The sequence below is a fragment of the Coregonus clupeaformis genome, unplaced genomic scaffold (genome assembly GCF_020615455.1).
Source record: "Coregonus clupeaformis isolate EN_2021a unplaced genomic scaffold, ASM2061545v1 scaf0161, whole genome shotgun sequence".
In the NCBI taxonomy this organism is placed as follows: domain Eukaryota; kingdom Metazoa; phylum Chordata; class Actinopteri; order Salmoniformes; family Salmonidae; genus Coregonus; species Coregonus clupeaformis.
Window position 1 is genome coordinate 576,501 of NW_025533616.1, and position 6,000 is coordinate 582,500.

Here is a 6,000-nt window from a genome sequence, read left to right on the forward strand (position 1 = left end):
TTGGTTATGTTTAATTTATTGCCACAAACACACACACACACATACACCACCCTCGTAATCCTGTGTAGCCCCACTGTATCCCCACTGAGAGACAAAACACACACTGATTTCATCCATTGGATTGCCTCTACTGTGTGTGTTTTTGTTTGTGTGCCTACTCAAGCTTACTTGACAGTGTGAAACTGCCCCCCCATGCCAAACCTTTTTAAAGAGGGAAACCAGGCCAATGCAAAACGAGCCTTGCTGTAAATATAAATACGACCTCTTGGTCTCTGTGTGGGTGACATTTGGCAACTTCGAGAGGACCTTACTTGTTTTCTCAGTGCATATTTGCACACACACTGCCCATTCACTATTTTATGTTTTTCAAATAAGGATCTGTGTTTTCCTATGCCGTAGCCTGTTGCTTGCTGTAGCTTGTTCTCTTATGGACACAAACCAGAAAGCCCAGGCTAAATCTAGGCAAAGTTGTGAGTTTCCACCCTCAGTGAAAGTCACAAACAGAACTAACATTTCTCTTTCTGTTTGGGGCAGTAGGCCTACTGTACCATCCCGTAATTCGAAAAAAAAAACATCCCTGCCACTTGGTTTCCTATAAAGCTGAGGGCTAGGGCTAGAGAAACGTAGCCTAACCACTCTCTAAATGTGGACTTTAAATGGTTGGCACCATGGCATGGTCATGCTCCGAGGCATGGTTGGGGAGTTTACTAAATCTGTAATGTAGAAGATTAAGAACATTTCTGGAATCACCGATTTGGGTATTTATTAGGATCCCCATTAGCCGCTTGTAAAAGCATCAGCTACTTTTCCTGGGGTCCACATGAAACATGACATAATACAGAACATTATTAGTCTGGAGGAAAGGGAAAGGGGGATACCTAGTTAGTTGTAACCCTCTGAATCAGAGAGGTGCGGGGGGTAAAATACATACATTTAAAACGTCACACTTAGCCTACATGTCAGTACATACACACAATATCTAGGTCTAATACAAACTACAGTGTAAATTACAATACAATATATATACAGTGGCTGTGTCTCTTCACAGTCCCCTTTTGTGCAGTAAGGTGTTCTTTTTATCTGGTTTTCGAATCTGGTTTTATTGCTAGCTTGAGTTACCTGGGGCGGCAGAGAGTTCCATGTAGTCATGGCTCTATTTAATACTGTGCGTTTCCCCGCCTCTGTTCTGGACCTGGGGACTGTGAAGAGACCTCTGGTTGCATGTCTTGGGTTGTACCGAAGAGCGTCCAAACTGTGTGCTAACTGCTTGAAAAGACAGTTCGGTACCTTTAACCCATCAACACCTCGCACAAAGACCAATATTGATGCCAGTCAATCTCTCCTCAACTTTGAGCCAGGAGAGATTGACATGCATGTTACTGACACTTGCCCTCCGTGTACATCTAAGTGCGATACGTGCTGCTTTATTCTGGACCAACTGCAATTGACCTATGTCCCTCTTTGCCACACAGCTGGGCGGTAGTCCAGGTGCGACACAACTAGGGCCAGTAGGACCTGTCTGGTCGACTTGAGATGTCAAGAAGGCAGACCAATGTCCTATCCTGGACAGACCTCTTCTCATTTTAGCAACCATCGAGTCTATATGTTTTTGTCCATGACAGCTTGGTATCTATGGTTACACCCAGTAGTTTAGTCTTCTCAATTTACTCAATCGCCACATTATTCAATAATATATCTAAATTATGTTTAGCGTTGAGCGAGTGATTTGTCCCAAAAAAATGATGCTTTTCGTTTTGTGAGATATTTAGCACCAGCCTATTGCTAGGTTACCCATTCTAAAACTGACTGGAGCTCTATGTTAAGGGTGTTAATTATTTATTTTACAGTTGCAGCCGACGTGTATACTGTTGAGTCGTCAGCGTACATAGACACACAGGCTTTATTCAAGGTCAGTGGAAGGTCATTAGTAAAAACAGTGGAAAGTCATTAGTAAAAACAGAAAACAATAATGTCCCTAGCCGGCTGCCCTGCAGTACACCACACTCAACTGAGCTTGCTTGAGAAAGGCTTCCGAAACCCCTTAGATAGGTAACGCTCAATCCACAATAAGGCAGAGGATGCAAATCCATAACACCTACGTTTTTTTTCAGCAATAGGTTATGATCAATGACATCAAAAGCTGCACTGAAGTCTAACAAAACAGCTCCCACAATCTTCTTACTATACATGTCCTATAAGCATGCTGAAAGTCTGTTGTTAATGTGTTTTCTGTAAAATAACTTTGACTAAAGGTTTCAGGCTTGCTTAGGAAAAGTTGAGTCATTCAGTCGGTGAGTGTTCTTACAATCAACAGATGCAGGCCTAACGTGACTCATAGGTCTAGATGATTGTTTTCACTTTGTTGTGTTCAATAAGGTGATTTTGATATGTTGCTCTAGGGAATAGGGAATTGGAAGTACTGCCTTCTATAGCTTCAGTTCTTGTTCTGTCTTCAGTGTTTCTGCTGTGGCACTGTGCCATTGCAAAATCCTTGCTGAACAAATATGAAACATGAAACAATATTTCTGCCGAGGCACACTTTGAAGATGCTAGAACAGTGTACTTTTCCTCTGCAAACAAAACGAGTATTAAATAGACAAATCTGACCACACCATAGTAAAATAGTTGATCTATTTACCTACGCGAGATAAATATTCCTCTCGAGGCGCATTGAAGTTACGAGTGCCATAAGGAGGAAAACATGCATTCTGACAAACAGTCGATACACAACAATTCTTGCATTCGTGGGGGAAAACGAGGGGGATCCCAGCTTTCCGTTCCTACTTTTCTTTTCTCAACTCCTAAATATGCGCGAACTGCACCATTTTGGTCCTCTGTAGCTCAGCTGGTAGAGCACGGCGCTTGTAACGCCAAGGTAGTGGGTTCGATCCCCGGGACCACCCATACACACACAAAAAAATAATAATGTATGTACGCATGACTGTAAGTCGCTTTGGATAAAAGCGTCTGCTAAATGGCATATTATATTATATTATATTATTATTATTATATTATTTTAAACCCAGAGTTTTTAGCAGCAGAGATGAGTGCATAGGGGAGAGTGGGGCTAAATGTAACACAGGTCAATTGTAGGGTAACTTGGGGGTAAACCACCACCCTTCCTCAAAATCATTCTTTTGGAGTGACTTAAAAAAATGTGTTGAGACAGATTACATTTTTAGTTGAGCAAGAAAGTGTTGGGGGGAAAATATGGTGACGAAGTGGTTTCTGTGAGAAGTACAGGAAGTGGGTGTGTTACCCCGGGTGACGGATCACACCTAGTTACCCTAACAGGAAGTCCTACATTATATTTACTGTGTTTATGCACGTTTTTTTGGGACATCAAATTCATCAATAAGATGCTAACTATATATACTGAACAAAAAATATAAACGCGACATGCAACAATTTCAACGATTTTACTGAGTTACAGTTCATATAACGAAATCAGTAAATTGAAATAAATAAATGAGGCCCTAATCTATGGATTTCACATAACTGGGCAGGGGCGCAACCATAGACACACACACAGGCACATACACACATACATATATCAAATCAAATCAAATCAAATTTTATTGGTCACATGCGCCGAATACAACAGGTGCAGACATTACAGTGAAATGCTTACTTACAGCCCTTAACCAACAGTGCATTTATTTTAAACAAAAAAGTAAGAATAAAACAACAACAAAAAAAGTGTTGAGAAAAAAAGAGCAGAAGTAAAATAAAGTGACAGTAGGGAGGCTATATATACAGTAAAATAAAGTGACAGTAGGGAGGCTATATATACAGGGGGGTACCGTTGCAGAGTCAATGTGCGGGGGCACCGGCTAGTTGAGGTAGTTGAGGTAATATGTACATGTGGGTAGAGTTAAAGTGACTATGCATAAATACTTACTTAACAGAGTAGCATCAGCGTAAAAGGATGGGGTGGGGGGGCAGTGCAAATAGTCCGGGTAGCCATGATTAGCTGTTCAGGAGTCTTATGGCTTGGGGGTAGAAGCTGTTGAGAAGTCTTTTGGACCTAGACTTGGCACTCCGGTACCGCTTGCCGTGCGGTAGCAGAGAGAACAGTCTATGACTAGGGTGGCTGGAGTCTTTGACAATTTTGAGGGCCTTCCTCTGACACCGCCTGGTATAGAGGTCCTGGATGGCAGGGAGCTTTGCCCCAGTGATGTACTGGGCCGTACGCACTACCCTCTGTAGTGCCTTGCGGTCAGAGGCCAAGCAGTTGCCATACCAGGCGGTGATGCAACCAGTCAGGATGCTCTCGATGGTGCAGCTGTAGAATTTTTTGAGGATCTGAGGACCCATGCCAAATCTTTTTAGTCTCCTGAGGGGGAATAGGCTTTGTCGTGCCCTCTTCACGACTGTCTTGGTGTGTTTGGACCATGATAGTTCGTTGGTGATGTGGACACCAAGGAACTTGAAGCTCTCAACCTGTTCCACTACAGCCCCGTCGATGAGAATGGGGGCGTGCTCAGTCTTCTTTTTTTTCCTGTAGTCCACAATCATCTCCTTTGTCTTGGTCACGTTGAGGGAGAGGTTGTTGTCCTGGCACCACACGGCCAGATCTCTGACCTCCTCCCTATAGGCTGTCTCATCGTTGTCGGTGATCAGGCCTACCACTGTTGTGTCGTCGGCAAACTTAATGATGGTGTTGGAGTCGTGCCTGGCCATGCAGTCATGGGTGAACAGAGAGTACAGGAGGGGACTGAGCACGCACCCCTGAGGGGCCCCCGTGTTGAGGATCAGTGTGGCAGATGTGTTGTTACCTACCCTTACCACCTGGGGGCGGCCCGTCAGGAAGTCCAGGATCCAGTTGCAGAGGGAGGTGTTTAGTCCCAGGATCCTTAGCTTAGTGATGAGCTTAGAGGGCACTATGGTGTTGAATGCTGAGCTGTAGTCAATGAATAGCATTCTCACGTAGGTGTTCCTCTTGTCCAGGTGGGAAAGGGCAGTGTGGAGTGCGATAGAGATTGCATCATCTGTGGATCTGTTGGGGCGGTATGCAAATTGGAGTGGGTCTAGGGTTTCTGGGATTATGCTGTTGATGTGAGCCATGACCAGTCTTTCAAAGCACTTCATGGCTACAGACGTCAGTGCTACGGGTCGGTAGTCATTTAGGCAGGTTATCTTAGAGTTCTTGGGCACGGGGACTATGGTGGTCTGCTTGAAACATGTTGGTATTACAGACTCAGTCAGGGACATGTTGAAAATGTCAGTGAAGACACTTGCCAGTTGGTCAGCACATGCTCGGAGTACACGTCCTGGTAATCCGTCTGGCCCTGCGGCCTTGTGAATGTTGACCTGCTTAAAAGTCTTACTCACATCGGCTACGGAGAGCGTGATCACATAGTCGTCCGGAACAGCTGGTGCTCTCATGCATGCTTCAGTGTTGCTTGCCTCGGGCGAGCATAGAAGTGGTTTAGCTCGTCTGGTAGGCTTGTGTCACTGGGCAGCTCGCGGCTGTGCTTCCCTTTGTAGTCTGTAATAGTTTTCAAGCTCCTGCCACATCCGACGAGCGTCAGAGCCAGTGTAGTATGATTCAATCTTAGACCTGTATTGACTCTTTGCCTGTTTGATGGTTCGCTCGGAGGTCATAGCGGGATTTCTTATAAGCGTCCGGGTTAGAGTCCCGTGCCTTGAAAGCGGCAGCTCTACCCTTTAGCTCAGTGCGGATGTTTCCTGTAATACATGGCTTCTGGTTGGGGTATGTACGTACGGTCACTGTGGGGACGACATCATCGATGCACTTATTGATGAAGCCAGTGACTGATGTGGTGTACTCCTCAATGCTGTCTGAAGAATCCCGGAACATGTTCCAGTCTGTGCTAGCAAAACAGTCCTGTAGCTTAGCATCTGCGTCATCTGACCACTTTTTTATTAACCGAATCACTGGTGCTTCCTGCTTCAGTAGGAAGCTTCATCGCTATATGAAGCTTCAAATCGCTTCATATAGACACTCACTCTACACACACGTACACATGGATGTTA

The 6,000-nt window shown here is 44.6% G+C and overlaps 1 protein-coding gene across 5 annotated transcripts in view; it reads left to right on the forward strand.

Moving 5' to 3' along the window:
• The window catches only part of cd82b (CD82 molecule b), a 47,198-nt gene that overhangs the window by 979 nt on the left and 40,219 nt on the right, over positions 1 to 6,000 (forward strand). The window lies entirely within an intron of this gene.